The sequence below is a fragment of the Choloepus didactylus genome, chromosome 2 (assembly GCF_015220235.1).
Source record: "Choloepus didactylus isolate mChoDid1 chromosome 2, mChoDid1.pri, whole genome shotgun sequence".
Lineage (NCBI taxonomy): Eukaryota > Metazoa > Chordata > Mammalia > Pilosa > Megalonychidae > Choloepus > Choloepus didactylus.
The window spans coordinates 120,891,402-120,908,654 of record NC_051308.1 but is presented as its reverse complement, the minus strand read 5'-3'; positions in this window follow the sequence as shown (position 1 = coordinate 120,908,654).

The window sequence follows — 17,253 nt, the reverse complement described above, 5'->3', positions numbered from 1 at the left end:
CCATGGTTTCTGATGAGAAATTGGCACTTATCTTTTTGGGATCCCTTGTATGTGATGAATCACTTCTTTCTTGCCACCTTCAGGATTCTCTTTTTCTTTGGTATTTGACATTCTGATAAATATGTGCCTCTCAGTATATCTAATAGGATTTATTCTGTTTGGATTGCACTTCTTGGGCATGTATATTTATGTCTTTCATAAAAGTTGGGAAATTTTCAGCCATTATTTCCTCAGATATTCTTTCTGCCCCTTTTTCCTTCTACTCTCCTTCTGTGACATCAATTATGAATATGTTTGTATGCTTTGTGCTGTCACTCAAATCCCTAAGACACCACTCAATTTTTTCTATTCTTTTCTCTATCTCTTCTTCTGACTGTATGATTTCAATCATCCTGTTTTCTCATTCACTGATTCTTTCTTCTGCCTGTTCAAATCTGCTGTTGTATGCCTCTAGTGTATTTTTCATCTCTACTACTGTGCCTTCCATCCCCATAATTTCTTCTATGTTTCTTTTTATATTTTCAAATTCTCCCTTTTAGGCTTACACACTGTCTTCTTAATATCCTTTATCTCTTTATGCATATTTTCCTTCAGCTCCTTGAATTGATTTAGGAGACTTGTTTGCACATCTTTGAAAAGTTTTTCGATATTCCATGTCTACTCTGACATTTCAATTTGATCCCTTGACTGGAGCCATATCTTCCTATTTTTTAATATGGCTTATAAAGTTTTACTAATTTTTGGGCATATGATTATTTTAATGTGTTAACTCTGAATGTCAATTTCTTTCTCTTGTTTAGGGTTTTATTGTTGATTGACTTTGTGTTAAGGCTCTTCTTTGATACTTGATCCAACTTATTCTGGACCTTTAGAGTAGCCCATGTCTGACTGTTCAGATTTTCTCAACTCTTCTGCACATGCTTCTTGCTCTACGCATTGCTTCACAGTAGCCTTTGTTTCATCACCTGATTCTTTCCCAAATACATTCAAAGTCCTGTCTGTACCTACTTAAGAAATTAAGACCATTCTAAACTTTATTAACTCTTATATAAAGTAGATACAAAGTCGTCTTTTATCCAATACAATGGATTCATAGTTTGTTCATCTCAAAAAAAAAAAAAAAAGCTGTTTAAAGCAGGAAATCATTAAAAAGAGTTACACACCTACACACCTTATGCATTTTATTTTAATTTAAAACACATGAATAGTCATTTATATGTCAATTTTTTGAGGTGGGACCAAGATCTTTTCTCTGAGTATGGGTTCCTGGTATGAGTTCTGTGTCACCATAAAGCAACAGCTCTCATTTCCATTTATGGTCTCTATAAAATGTAGTGAAAATTTAAGGACACATTTAAAGTGATCTGAGTGCAGATGCCTTCCGTGTTTTTACAAAAATTTTCCCCATCTTTCTCACTGTATTGCCCAAGGCAAGTTTTCTTTTCCTTTTTTTTTTAATGGAATACTGTTGTTATACATTTCCAAAGCATTCAATGGAATTTCTTCTAGAATAAACAACTCTTCTTTTTCATTCATATCCATTGATTTTAATGTTGTTTCATCACATCATACAATTATATAACTAGTATGACTTGGATATACTAGGCCAGCTGTTATAGTAGCATAGAAAACCTACTTCCTTTTTTTAAATTGAGACAAAAACATTCTACTTCATATTTTCATCTTAATGGTAGTGGCTATAAAATAAGACTGTCATTGTATTTAGGCATTTAAATCTTCTTACAGGCCCTACTACCAGGAGGCAGGAAACTAGATTAAATAATTTCTGAAGGCTGTCATCTATCTATCTATGTAAATATATACATATATATATATATATAATGTGAGAATTTTTTATTTCCCCAAAAATTGAAAACTGAGGTGCCTCTCTTTTATATTTCTCTTGCAGCTTAATTACTTCTTCTTCCTTTTTTACCTCTTGAGGTTAGGTTCAGGAGAAGAGATTAATCTATTTGTTTAGGAGATTAATAAATATCAGAAGATTCTGATATTTATTAATCTTTATTAATTTATTAATCTTCCCAGAAGATTTCTAGGAAGGTAAGTGGCAGGCTATACTAGGACTAAATTCTCCAATAATGTATTATATTTTAATACCTTCAAGAAATCTATTTTTAAGAATGTATATTCTCAATTCCCAGGCTACATACAGCCAGAAAGCTACAATAGAGATGTAACTACATTAATGAAAAATCTCTGTTTCGTTTTCCTTCACAGAAATAAAGGAATCCATGCCTTAGTCAAACTTCTCCTTTCTGAATCAAAAAAGTCCGTGCCATAAAACGTGAAAGTCTTTTTCACTTCTTTAATTAAATTTGGTTTCATACACCAGGTTATAGTTCCAATTTTGCTTATCCATAAATGTAAAGTTTTCCATTAATTTCTAGAATTGAAGGTAAAATTGGCCTGTTTGTTTTCCTTATTACTAATTTTTCACTAAGGCCAGATTTTTGCAAGCAACTCTTTTTTTTTTTTTTTTTAAGCTTCTTATATGGATTTTCTGTTTTCAAATGTTCTTTTACAAGTGGAAAAGAGATTCATTGTTGGAATGATGGATTTTGCTTTTTGTTAAAAAAGACAGAGCCCTCAGGGTGGGGTCTGGCCATTTCCTGCCCCAAAACACAACTGTAAAGATCAGTCACGTTAAAGGCCTAAACAACCTGACACGATCACTTTAAAGGCAACAGCAAATAAAGGTGATTCCCATCAGGGGGCTCAGGAAAAGGTGGTTGGGTTTAATCGCCCTTAATGAACAGGCAGTTTCTCCAGTGGTAACATTGCCTCAATGCAGGAGCTCTCAGAGCAGGCCAGGACCCTCCTCAGGAGAGCATGTTTCCTTGGCTAAAATGAATAGATCTTGGTACAGACTTAAAGGGTTCCAAGTCTGTTGAAATCCTACCCTTTCTTAAAGATGCAGATTAAAGGTTACCTCCTTTCTCCTTCGAACAAGTCTGAATTGACTTTTCTTTCTCTGAGATCCCATTGTATTTTTTTTAATTTATTTTAGTTTAGTTTATATTTTTAATTTTTTCTAAATTTTTTTAAATTATTTATTTATTTATTTTTTTACCAATCTGATCTCCTCACAAGATTATAAACAATTTGAGGAAAGGATCCTGTCTTGTTCAGTATTGTATCTCCAAGGCACTGTGCTAGGAACAAGGGATATAGGATAAGACAAAGATAAATTAGCTCTTGAGATCAAAATTTAACAGAAGGAACTATTCCATAAACAAATGTTTGCAATTCAATGAGCTAATCATTATATTAATAGTGTAAACAAGGCAATATGGAAACTAAGGGGAGGAAAGAAGCTAATTTTGCCTGGAGATTTAGGAAAGCATTCACAAGATAATATTACACATATATACACGCACACAAACACCCCTCAGCTAAACAAATTGCAAGAACTTCCAATCCTAGGACCTATATATACACATATATATACATCTATACACGGGGTCTGTGTTTGACACAATTTTGAGTTGTTGACAGACCCCTCCATTGCTTTTCTCTGAAAAGTATCACCAGCTTCCACAGACATGGACTTCTGGCCATATTTATAACTCCCTGATTCAATTCCCTGGTCCTACTTGATTGGTTCAAAGGTGGACTTTGCCTCAAGCTGGGCCAAGCCAATATCGAGTATTAAATATTGTGGTGCCTCAGATCAATTATCCCTACCATCAGTTCTCATCTTACACTACTCTCAGTGCAACCATAACAAGCAACTGTTCTTTACCTCTGTACTGAGTAAAAATCACATATTAGCAATTATGTTTGTTAAATAAATCAGAGAGATCAATATCAATAATTTGTTGGGCAAAATCCTTTCTGAGGGTATGTTAGTGGTTGTTAGTCTATAACAGATAGACAAGATATAGCCCCTTTTATCTGGGACAGTGTAAGAAATAATTACAGTGCATGAATAGCTGCTAAATTAGGGGCATGAAACAGGTGACAAGAGCAGGGAGAAGGTCCAGTTCTGCTTAGTTTGTGACCCTTTGCCCTTACACTAATCTACAAACCACTGACTTCCTCTTGACACAATGATAAACCAGGAAAAATTTTTAAACAAAGATTTTGGGGCCTCCCCCACCTCCTACATCGAGTGTAATAAAAGAAATTGGCTTAATGGCAGTAAGTAGTTCAGGTTAGATTTCAGAGTCAAGTTTACTGTAACTTCTCTTCGTGGTTTGTTTTTTCGTTTCTTCAATTTTGGGTTACTCTGTTCTGTTCTTTCAGTCTGGAAACCATTTCTTTTTCCATAGGCAGACTTCTGAGACTCATCTCCAAAATGAAAAACCTTGAAGGGGGCGAAATCACCCTCTGAGGGTTCCCGAATTGGGAAACTCGGGGATGACAGAAAACTCTCTTTGGTCTCTGTTCTTCCATTTACCCTGTTTTACTGGAATACGAGCTTCACAGAGGCAGCTGGGGCATGTGGGTTAGCAGCTAACAGGGGCAAAAGCTGGCACTGAAAGAAACTAATTCCAGAGAGGAGATCCTGTTTCTACTATTACCACTTTCCTGGGACTTATTCATCATTCCAGCTCTAGGAAGATTTATGAGCTGCTTAAAACATTCATGTTTGCATACTGCTGATCATTGGCAATTCAAGGGTGAGAACTGGATTGCCAGCAGTCAGGGAGCCCTCTGATCCAGGTCCATGGGCTCTGGACACCCCCTCAGTTATCTCTTAGTGCCAGCCCTTGGAGCTTTCCCTGAGGGATATGCCACAGATTGTCCCCTGGGCACTTGAATTAGCTAAAATTCAGAAGGTTTGCATGGCGTCATGAATAATGAAGACAGCCATGCAAAACATGTCTGGCCAACTTGCCTTTGGAGAGTAACATGTTGGGAGAATTAGGAAATAACCATGAAATCTGCAAAAGAATTCTCGTTTATGTAGTAGTGTATCATTTACTAGGTACTTCCACATACATTATCACCCAGCTCACTTTTTCATTCATTCACTTATGTGTACAAGTACTGTATATTTATATGACAGCCTCTGTGCTAGGAACTGGGTCTTGCTGTTGTATTTTACAATAGGAAATATTTCTTAAATTCTGTCAATCTCTGTTTCATTATGCAAAATCTATTTATTTAATAGTTTTGGAAGACTGAGGCTGTGAAAAGCAATGTGAACAGCATGTGTGGGAAATATCAAAATCAAAAATTCAAGATAAAGAATAAAAAGATATTCTGGCCTATTGAGGAAAACTGATTTGTACACAAACAAAACAAGGAGACAAAATGGGGTGGGAAGAGGGAATAGTATTAAAAAGGGAATTGCAGATCCTGGGTTCCAAACTGTAATAAAGCCCGTTGTTGAGCTGCGGTGGGACCTCTTTTCAATCCTAAATAGGAAGCATAGTCACATTTGTCCCATCTAGTGCTAATAGGAAAGGGGTTATACAGAGGACCTCTTTTAATGTGAAGGGGTTAGAGTAGTGGTTTTAAAAACTGGATTCCATGGAACCTATAGGTATTATACCTTGCTGCTGCTCCAAACTAAAGCAGCTTTACATTTTTCCTTTATTCATGTTAAACTTCAGCAATGTTTTAATTTGAATAAAACAGACTAAGATTTTAAAAAATGAAAAATACATTGGACTAGTTTATTTCTAAGGGCTCTCTAGCTCTAACATTCTGTGACTCTATGATGTAGCTAGTACAATTAGAGAAAAGTTCTTGTTATCACTATGTTATTCCACCCTTGAGATGTTATAATTTTAATAAGGAAAAAAAAACACTACATGAACAAAAATTTCATAATGCAATTCCAGATGCTGGGGACTAGAGAAGATATCTGGGCAAGGACAGGGTTATTGTTGAAGGCTTTAAATCTCCTGAGAACACCCAGCCCTTCCCCACATTTAATCCTGGCTCACAATGTATGCCTTAAAGAGGGTTTAATATTATCAAGATATATTGATATACTTTAACTTAGCTCAGAATACGGCCTTGACTCTTCTTAATTTTCAAAGTTAATTTAGTCTTCTACTCTGATGCTTTCAGAAATTTCAGAAACCACAAATCCCTGTCCAAAGTCATTTAAAACCTTCACGATTTCTGCATCCGGTAACCCAGTAACCTAACACTCATGGGAAGGCGAGGCATTTCCAAGATGGCCACCCGCGGGCCGTTGGCCTCAATTACCACGGGCCTGGGTGGTGCCGGGTGATGTTCTCAGCATGGTGTTTCAGAAAGGCCATGGCCATATATGCAGTTACAGCCTTTTAAGGGATTTAGGGAGGTGTGGATGGAGTGTTTCCTCAGATATGTACAGTGTGTGAATAATTCATTAGCTGGAGCATCAAGGCCTCTCCCAGTGTGTGAGCCTGGACTCTCATCCCAGCAGAGCAAGCAACCTCCCAAGCTCAGTGACTGCAGACTATGTAAATGAAAGCCTGAACCTTGTACAGGATACCCAGACTTATCCCCAAACAAAAAGAAGCTTAGATTCTGTACAGATGCAAGCAAAGCCTTCATGTTTCCCCCAACAAGTGCACTAGGCCAAGTTAGGAGGAAACCCAATGAGGTTCTTCCTCTTTGTATTCATTTTAGGGCTGCCATGACAATTTACCACTTGATAGCTTAAAACAACAGAAATTTATTCTTTCACAGTTCTAGAGGCTGGAAGTCCAAAATCAAGGTATCCACGGGGACATGTTCTCTCTGATGGCTCTAGGGAAGAATCTGTCTTTGCTTCTTCCTGGCTTCTGGTGGTGGCTGGCAATCCTTGGGATTCTATGGCTTGTAGCTCCGTTATTCCAGTCTCTTCCTCCATCTTCACATGGCCGCCTGTCCTGTGCGTCTCTCTTTGTGTCTCTACTCTTCTTTATGGGGCCACCAGCAATATTGAATTAAGGACCTACCAGATCCAGTATGATCTTATCTTAACTAATTACATCTACAAAGACTGTATTTCCAAATAGGATCATATTCTGAGGTACTGGGGATTAGGACTTCAACCTATCTTTTGGGGGGATACAATTGAACCCATAACACCTTTATTCAAGGGAAGCATTTACTTTCTGGCTCCAAGTTCACCAGGGTCTGTTTAGACTTATTTTCTTGTGGTTCCACGTGCTTTTTCTGGGGGAGCATGCATACTTCTTGGCTTCAGCTACAGTCTAAAACTGACTACCAATAGGCCTTTACATCTGCATGCCCTGCAAGTATGCAGATTCAGAAGATCAAAATTTAATATTATCCCCTTCATTACTCAAACTCCTCCTTATTTTTGTTACCAACATTAGTCTCTAAAGGTAGAAACATCATGCTCTGTAGCCCCTCTTCCTTATCCACTAGCTCACCTATTTAGGCACTATACCTGTAGGATCTACCTCAGAAATGTTTATGGTATTTCTCTTTTATTTTAATTAATTCCTTAAATTTGTATTGAGCACCAAATAGGATAAGCCCCAGCCCTTTGTTTTTAACCAATAATCATTTGAGTATTGGGTGTGTGGGGTAGGTACATAGGAATTGCAATATGGAGTGACATTCGATAGTGTTATGCAGGGGTTTTTTGAGAGTGCAGAGGAGGGGCACCCTTTTTTCTTTTCTCTGGTAGCAATCTGGGAACATTGTGGTTGTTCAAATATTTGTTGAATTAAACTAAATTGAAATGATGATGCATGATTTCAGTCTTGAAGGTGAGTTTGTCAAGCAGATAATGGAAATTATGCCATTCTAGGCCAAAGAAACAGTATGTACAAAGACAGAAGAGCAGAATCCATTGTGGCATTGGTGAGAAAGAGCAAGATGAGATACAATTGGAGGCGACATGGTTAGAAAGGGACTAGAGAAGTACACAGAGTCTTGTGTTTCTTGTTGATGGTTTTAGACTCTAAGAAAAGGAGATGCCATTAAGCATGGGACAAAGCTGACAAATTTGATAATTGTGTGTGTGTGTGTGTGTGTGTGTGTGTGTGTGTGTGTGTGTGTGTGGTGTAGTTAGAGGGGGCATGTTGAAATAATATACATTGAATACATTGAAATAGGAGGCAATATATTTCAGGGGGATTTATGAAGTAGACTCATTTAGACCTTGAGGATCAATAGTACTGGGGTGGTGACGGGTGGCAAAGAAGGATGGATGTAGTAGTTTGGAGGAAACTCCTGAGTTTCTGATTTGGCTATGTAGGTAAATGGGTCAGTGCCTTAGTGCAGACCCCTCTGTCTCCCTGGGACCATGGCAATAGTACTCTAACCAATCTTCTTGCCCTTGATTTCTCCGTCATCCTCACTGAAGAAAGAGTTATCTTCCCTAAATTAAAATCTGATCTTATGACCCTCCTGCACATGACCCTAGATTGACTCTTACTGTGTGCAGCACTAAAAAGTCCAAACTCCTTAGTTTCTGCCGATCATTCCAGTCTCACCTTTTGCTACACCCCCTGAAACCCTTACCCCTTAACCCAGGCCACACTCCATTGCTCAATGTGACCCAGGGATGGTCTACATTCCCCTCCTCTCACCCTATACACATTTTATTTACTTTGCGTAAGAAATCTCATTCAGTTTGTCTCACCTGGTTAGTAGCTGCTGGTCCTCTTAAGTCCCAGTTCAAATGCCACCTGTTCTATAAGCATTTTCCTGCTCCCCCAGGCACAGATGTTCACTCCCTCTCCTTCCTCTCTAGTCTCTTTTTTTCACACCTCTGTTAAAATGAACACTATAGTATCATATTATCTTATCTAGATCAGGCCTCTCCCACTATCCTCTGAAGTTTGTAATTCAGAATTACATATCCTCTTCCAACCATGGTTTATAGAAAGTGTTCCTTAAAGATTTTTTTGAGTGAATTTAAGAATTATCCCCATTACAAATACTCTAGTGTGAGTCTTTAGGAGTAGAGATGGGATGGGGATGAGGATTTACCTTTTTTTCTGCTATCGTCCACCATCACCAGTTAAAAGAAGAACAAGGAGTAGGAGTAGGGGACAAAGAGGAAGAAGCAAAAGAAAGGAAGAAAGCAAACTTTTCTCTTGGACAGACATCACTTTAGAGAACAGGCAGCAGGTCTGAAAGTTTGGGAAGGATTTTTTTAAAACCTAGAGTGAACAGAGTTTCCTTGTGAAAACATGAATGCTACAAATGGCACCCAAGTAGCATGTCTGAAGTGATCAGAGTTGACTAGTAAAGAGACTTCTTATTCCCTAGGCCTAGAAAAGATTTCTCTTTCTCAGTGTTTCAATTTGAAAAGGTTACTTGTTTGAAGACTTTGATTTTTTTTTCAATGTGTATGTGTCTGCGTGTGCGTGAGAGACAGAGACCCACAGAGAGAGACAGAAAGAGAAGTGCGAATGAACGTGGTCTTCCTGTGTTTCACAGATTCTTTTGTGGGTGCATTTTGTAACTCTTTTTGTATGAGTTTGATTACATATATATTATTTCCATGTGTTTATGTGGGTGTGTTTGTTTTTAAGGGAGTGGATTTTTTTTTTTTTCATTTTTATTGAGATTGTTCAGATACCATACAATTATCCAAAGATCCAAAGTGTACAATCACTTGCCCCTGGGTACCCTCATACAGCTGTGCATCCATCACACTTAATTTTTGTTCAATTTTTAGAAACTTTTCATTACTCCAGACAAGAAATAAAGTGAAAGATGAAAAAAAAAAAAAAAGAAAAAAGAAAAGAAAAGGAAACTCTAATCCTCCTCTATCCCTAACCAACCCCCCTCAATTGTTGACTCGTAGTATTGATATAGTACATTTGTTACTGTTTATAAAAAAATGTTGAAATACTACTAACTGTAGTATATGGTTTGTAATAGGTATATAGTTCTTCCCTATATGCCCCTCTATTATTAACTTCTAATTGTATTGTCATACATTTGTTCTGGTTCATGGAAGTGATTTCTAGTATTTGTACAGTTGATCATGGACATTGCCCACCATAGGATTCAGTTTTATACATTCCCATCTTTTGACCTCCAACTTTCCTTCTGGTAACATATATGACTCTGAGCTTCCCCTTTCCACCTGATTTACACACCATTCGGCGCTGTTATTCTCACATCTTGCTACCAACACCCCTGTTCATTTCCAAACATTTAAGTTCATTCTAATTGAACATTCTGCTCATACTAAGCAACCACTCCCCATTCTTAAGCCTCGTCCTATATCTTGGTACCTTATAGTTCATGTCTCTGAGTTTACATATTATAATTAGTTCCTATCAGTGAGACCCTGCAATAATTGTCCTTATGTGTCTGCCTTATTTCACTCAGTATATTGCCCTCGAGGTTTTGTCATCAACCCATTTTTTTTTTAATATGGTTTTGTTCACTCACCATACATTCCATCCCAAGTAAATACTCGATGGTTTTCTGCATGGTCATACATTTATGTGTTCACCACCTTCACCACTATCCATATAAGGGCATCTACATTTCTTCCACAAGGCAGGAGGGAGAGTCAAAGAAGGTAGAGAGGCAAAAGAAAGAGGAAAAAAAAAGACAGCTAGGAAGCAGCAAAAGGAAAAATAACCTTAAATCAAAGTAGAATAAAGAATCAGACAATACCACCAATGTCAAGTGTCTAACATGCCTCCCCTATCCCCTCCTCTTATCTGCATTCACCTTGGTATATCACCTTTGTTACATTAAAGGAAGCATAATACAATGATTCTATTACTTACAGTCTCTAGTTTATGCTGATTGCATCCCTCCCACAGTGCCTCCCCATTTTTAACACCTTGCAAGGTAGACATTTGCTTGTTCTCCCTCGTAAAAGAACATATTTGTACATTTTATCACAATTATTGAATACTCTGGATTTCACCAAGTTACACAGTCCCAGTCTTTATCTTTCCTCCTTTCTTGTGGTGTCTCACATGCTCCCCACCTTCTTCTCTCAACTGTATTCATAGTTACCTTTGTTCAGTGTACTTACATTGTTGTGCTACCATCTCCCCAAATTGTGTTCCAAACCATGCACTCCTGTCTTCTATCACCCTGTAGTGCTCCCTTTAGTATTTCCTGTAGGGCAGGTGTCTTGTTCACAAAGTCTCTCATTGTCTGTTTGTCAGAAAATATTTTGAGCTCTCCCTCATATTCTAAGGACAGCTTTGCTGGATACAGGATTCTTGGTTGGCGGTTTTTCTCTTTCAGTATCTTAAATATATCACACCACTTCCTTCTTGCCTCCATGGTTTCTGCTGAGAGATCCGCACATAGTCTTACTAAGCTTCCTTTGTATGTAATGGATCGCTTTTCTCTTGCTGCTTTCAGGATTCTCTCTTTGTCTTTGACATTTGATAATCTGATTATTAAGTGTCTTGGCATAGGTCTACTCATATCTCTTCTGTTTGGAGTACGCTGTGCTTCTTGGATCTGTAATTTTATGTCTTTCATAAGAGACGGGAAATTTTCATTAATTATTTCCTCTATTATTGCTTCTGCCCCCTTTCCCTTCTCTTCTCCTTCTGGAACACCAGTGATACGTACATTATTGTGCTTTGTTTCATCCTTGAGTTTCTGGAGACATTGCTCATATTTTTTCATTCTTTTCTCCATCTGCTCCTTTGCGTGTAGGCTTTCGGGTGTTTTGTTCTCCAGTTCCTGAGTGTCTTCTTCTGCCTCTTGAGATCTGCTGTTGTATGTTTCCATTGTGTCTTTCATCTCTTGTGTTGTGCCTTTCATTTCCATAGATTCTACTAGTTGTTTTTTTGAACTTTTGATTTCTGTCGTATACATGTCCAGTGCTTCCTTTATAGCCTCTATCTCTTTTGCAATATCTTCTCTAAACTTTTTGATTTGATTTAGCATTAGTTGTTTAAATTCCTGTATCTCAGTTGAAGGGTACGTTTGTTCCTTTGACTGGGCCATAACTTTGTTTTTCTTAGTGTAGGTTGTAATTTTCTGTTGTCTAGGCATGGTTTCCTTGGTTATCCAAATCAGGTTTTCCCAGACCAGAACAGGCTCAGGTCCCAGAGGGAAGAAATATTCAGTATCTGGTTTTCCTGCGGGTGTGTCTTAGAAAATTGCTCCATCCTTTGATGCCTCAGGTCACTGTGCTTTTCTGCCCAGCAGGTGGTGCCTGTCAGCCTATAATTCTTGACTGGTGTGAGGAGGTATGGCCATGTTCCCCCAGGCTCTGGGGTCTGGTTCTGAATGGAAAGGGCCCCACCCCTTTCCTCCTAGAGAAGTCAGAGCTCCCAGGTGGAGGCTATTAGCATTTCAATGGTCTCTCTCTCTGCTTGTGCTGTCTCCACCCTTCTCTGCTTCACAGCCCTGGAAACTGAAAATGACTGGGGCTTTCTCCACTGAGCGGAAAAAGAAACAGATAGTCCCGTTCAGACCCAGTCCAAGGCGACCCTCTGGCTCTCCCAGGTCAGTCGTCACCCAAAGCCTCTGTCTGTTTTTTGGGGATGCGTACCTGTAGTGAGCAGTTCACACTCGCTACTTAAAACCCCAGTTGGAGCTCAGCTGAGCTATATTCGCTTGCTGGGAGAGAGCTTCTCTCTGGCACCACGAGGCTTTGCAGCTCGGGCTATGGGGGAGGGGGTCCCACGACTTGGTTCCGCAGGTTTTACTAACAGATTTTATGCTGTGTTCTCGGGCATTCCTCCCAATTCAGGTTGGTGTATGATGAGTGGATGGTCTTGTTTGTCCCCCTGCAGTTATTCTGGATTATTTACTAGTTGTTTCTGGTTTTTTGTAGTTGTTCCAGGGGGACTACTTAGCTTCCACTCTTCTCTATGCCGCCATCTTGCCCCTCCTCCAAGGGAGTGGATTTTTAATATGCATGTATGGACACAGTATACCAGTATATCAGGTGTATCTGTGGGATACTATGAATTTTGAAAGCATGCTTATAAATATATATGGGTTTCTATCATTATATTAAATTTTAATATGCAATAATTCTCTCAATAAGAATTTCAAATCAACAACTGTTTGGAAGTAGCAGATCTTGAACTCACACAATAATACACACATTTACCTTCAGTTTTCTTTCTCAAAATTGTAAATTTTGTAGAAAATTTTTATGCATAGGAATTGTAGGAGCTGGAGAAGGGGGCAGAAGAAGGTGCTTTCCCATTTCTTTTCAATCCTTCAGGTGAGGTTTAGGCAGGATGGGCTGCGGAGGCTAATGGCTATTGTCATAGACATGCAGCTGTGACCCCACCCCATCTCTTTGCTCACCTCAGTACATATAAATAAACCATTGACAGTGAACAATGGTTGGAGCCCATGGCCATTTAGGACAGAAGGCTGATGCAGACTGCAACAAAGCCTAAAAGAAAGAGGCTGGTTCTGTGGTGGAAAGGTGACAGGCTTTAGAGTCATTTGGAGCTGGGTCTGGATCTCAGTTCTGCCACTTACCAGCTGTGTGGCTTGACCTTGTTGCTCCATCTCTTCAAGTCTTGGTTTCCTTATCTGTTCAATGAGGTTAATAATACCTAGCTTAACTTTAAGATTGCTTGAGAGAATCAAGTAAACTGATGTAAGGAAAATGCCTTGTACAAAGTCTGGAAAAAAAATGAGTTCAGCAAATATGAATGCCCTTATTAGAAGAGTGAACAAATTGTAAAATAATCATGCTGAAAGAGAAAAGCCCACTTTCCACATCTCTGAGGTCTGCTCTGTAAGATGACAAGAGTGAAGATGCTGCGCTAGACTGGCTTGGCTGAGACTAATACTTCTGAAAGCTAAATCCCAGTGAACAATGAAGAGTGGAGATATACTCCAGGCACTTCCCCCCTTCTCCAAAACTTCCCAAAGGACAAGGAGCCTGAACAGGGGATTGCACTGTGAACAGGCTTCAGTGTTCTTATCAGAGAGTAGGTTTTATTTGTAGAGAACAAAAGAAAGCTGGCCAAAGGCATAAACAGTAATGTGTGTGAGCTGCCTGGGTCTGTGATTCAGCTAGTGCCTTGATTCCTAAACCTGGACTGTGCTCACTCTCCAGTTATCTGCAAAACAGAGCCAATGTGAGCTCAGCACGGTGATTAAGTCCAGTATCATATTTAGTCAACTGTCTCATTAAATACTTTGAGGGGAATGAAGACTTAATTTCTATTTCATGCGTAGTTAAAAAGAGGAATGCAATCCATGTTGTTCTGATTCATTACACTTCTATCATCAGTATACTGTCTTTTTCTAAGAGCTATTTTTTGGCCACAAAACTCAATGAGCCTTTTTAACAAGTATTTTAAGCCTTATTTCTTAAAAACAGGAAGTCATGTTTGACTTTGGGTAAGTCAATTCCCTGTGGACAAGTTTTAAGAGTGGCTACATTTTGGACACCTGCAAATCCTAAATTGTTCTCAATCATGTGGAAACTAGTTCCTTGAACTTCTGAGCAAACTACTTCAGACCAGAAAGGTGAGCATTTTGCTCAACAATTATACTCTTTGCAAGAATAGCCTCCTCCTATGTAGAGATAGGTTCAAAAAACGCTCTTTTTCTTGCTGCTGCCTTCCTGCTGTGTGGTCTTGCACAAATCTCTTACAGCCAGTCATTTTGTATCTATCAGTCACTTGAATTCTAGGAGTATCAGTTTTTCAATGTTTTGTTATGTAAAGTGCACTTAGGGGACATTTAGGGAAAAATTACTATGCTTTGCAATGTTGTAAATCTAGGTTAAAATACTATACTAGAACTTACTAGCTCTATGATCTTGGACAAATTATAACTCCAGGCCTCAAATTTATCATCTGTAATTATTTAAGGTACTTAGTTCAAAGTATTCACTCCCTACATGTATCTTAATTCCTCGGTTTTTCCCCTTCTATCTTTCCTTCCTATCCCTCATTCTCTTTTCTTCTTTTCCCTCCCTTTCTTCTTCCTTCTCATCCTTCTATCATTTTTTTCTAATATAATGAAAATATTAACTTTTTTACTGGCCTATACAATATCTTCTCAAAAGATTCATCTGTGTGATTTCCTCTCTGGTAGATGGTAAGGTTTTAGAAGAGCAGACAATTACTTCTGTTTGATGCTCTCCACATTACCTCACTGAGGGTTCCTGGGTGAATGCTATGGCCTGCCTGGCCTGAAACTTTTGACAGCTGTTTACTCCTATAGAAAGCCAAGTGTTTACCTTTTACCCCCTTGAAGTCTGCCTTCTAGCTTTACAATTATCAAATCACCTTAAACATAAAGCAATGGTTAAATTCTGAACTTACTCTTCTTTGGGTAATTTTATATTCCTTGGGAAAAGTCATGTTATTTTTCTAAATATAATACTGGTAATGAAATTTAAATCCCATGAAAATTAGGGAATTCAGAGTCAGACATGAGACCAGTGAAGCAAGACTTACTGCCCATCTATGGATACTCTACAAATCTTTAAGCCTATATCTAGGCTGTAAAATTTAGAGCTTCTGATGCCTGAGCCATTTAAAGATGTGTTGGCCTGTACACTTTATGAAGCAGGACACTGTTCAGGGACTTGATTCACTAAAAATTAAAAATGTACTTTTTTCCCTTTTAGCAGTTCTTGTATCTACATACTCTAAAAAACATTTCAGCTGCACTTTCTTGCCTGGTAACCTGTGTAGCTCAGAATTTGGCATTTCAGACTTTCCTGTAGGACTACCTCTTACAGTAGTGCTTCTCAAATTATAATATACATACAAATATTCTGGCGATCTTGTCAAAATGCAGATTCTGATTCAGTGGGGCCTGGGATGGGGCCTGAGTTTCTACATTTCTAACAAATTCCCAGGTGAGACCAAGACTGCTGGTTCATAGACCACACTTAAATAGAAAGGTCTTAGATAACTGAGCCCATGGACCAACTTGAATCCCAAATCTCATACTACATAGCTTGAGCTGTCACGACAACTTGGGCCTAAGTAGCTCCTCTCTGAATTGGGGAGGTGATGGTCTATGGTCTTCCTTGTTTCAGTAGAATTCGTTAGGAATCTATAAGATATTCAGTTATCCAAGGATCCCTTCTATTTGATCTTGAGTAAGTTTCTCCCTGGCCTTTGCTCAGGTGAGGTAAGATCAAGCAGACAAAATATTTACATATACTTGGGACTTTAAAAAATATCACAGCTGCCAAAATGTCACCACCTATTTCTCCACAACATTTCTGCTAAGCCAAGATGGTACAGTTTATCCAAAGGTGATGAAGTCAATGCTTCTACTACATACTAGGTCACTCTGTCTACCCAATGATGCTTATATATGAACCCTGTTTTGATTATGTTTTTGTTCAAGAAATTTTAGTAAGGGGTAAGGAGAAGTAACATGTGGATAGAGAAACAGACAATGTAGTAGAAACAGTTCTGACTTTGGATACAGACTGATGTGAATTCAAGTCTTGCCTCCCAGTTTACTAGCTATGTGACCTAGGTTAAGAAACATCTCTATGTTTCAGTCTTCTTACTGACAAAGATAAATCTCCTTATCTGTCAAATGGTGACAACAATTTGCTTATTGTGATAATTAGAGATAATATTTTAAAGTTTCTGACAGAATGAATGATAGCTATTAATGTTGGCAGTAACTATATTTTTCATTAAGCATACTCTGATGAAATGGTTTAAGGCAACTCAGGACAATGGATGAAGTTGTTTTGTGATTCAGAAGAATTCGCTATACAAAGTTGGCCAGAATAAAGATAATTAGTGAATTATTATTTATTTAGAGAATATGTGAAGTACTTTGTGAATTATAACACACTAAACAGGTTTTATGTGATAATTAGCAGGCCACTTTGCCACATAGGAAATGCCTCACCATATTCTTCAGCAACTTCATCCTTATTTCCCCAACTCTTGAGCTCTCAAGATATGACCCTATCAGAGCTGAGCTTTTTTTCCGTCAGAACTTGACCTGAAGACTCCATTCCAAGTAAACTGGGTCCCCTGTAGCTCTTGGAACACAACACTCTAATCTCTTTTTTTTTTTTTCAGCTAAGTAAGAGTAAGATTGTATTAAAGTCTATTGTGTCATGCAAATTTTATTGCCAATGCGAGCCTCTGACCACTGCTGGTGGCTTTACAAATACATTAATTATGACAACTCTAAATTTTCATTTATCTTTATTTCTTTATTTTTACAAACAAACACTCCCTTTTCTCCCCTTCCCTATTCCCCTCTTCACTGGTAACCCCGATTCTGCTTTCTAGCTCTGTGAATTTGCTGTTTCTAATCATCTCCTATAGGTGACATACAATGACAGTCCTTATGTTACTGATTTCACAGAGCATATAGCTTTCAATATTCTTCCAAGTTACAGCATGTCTCATA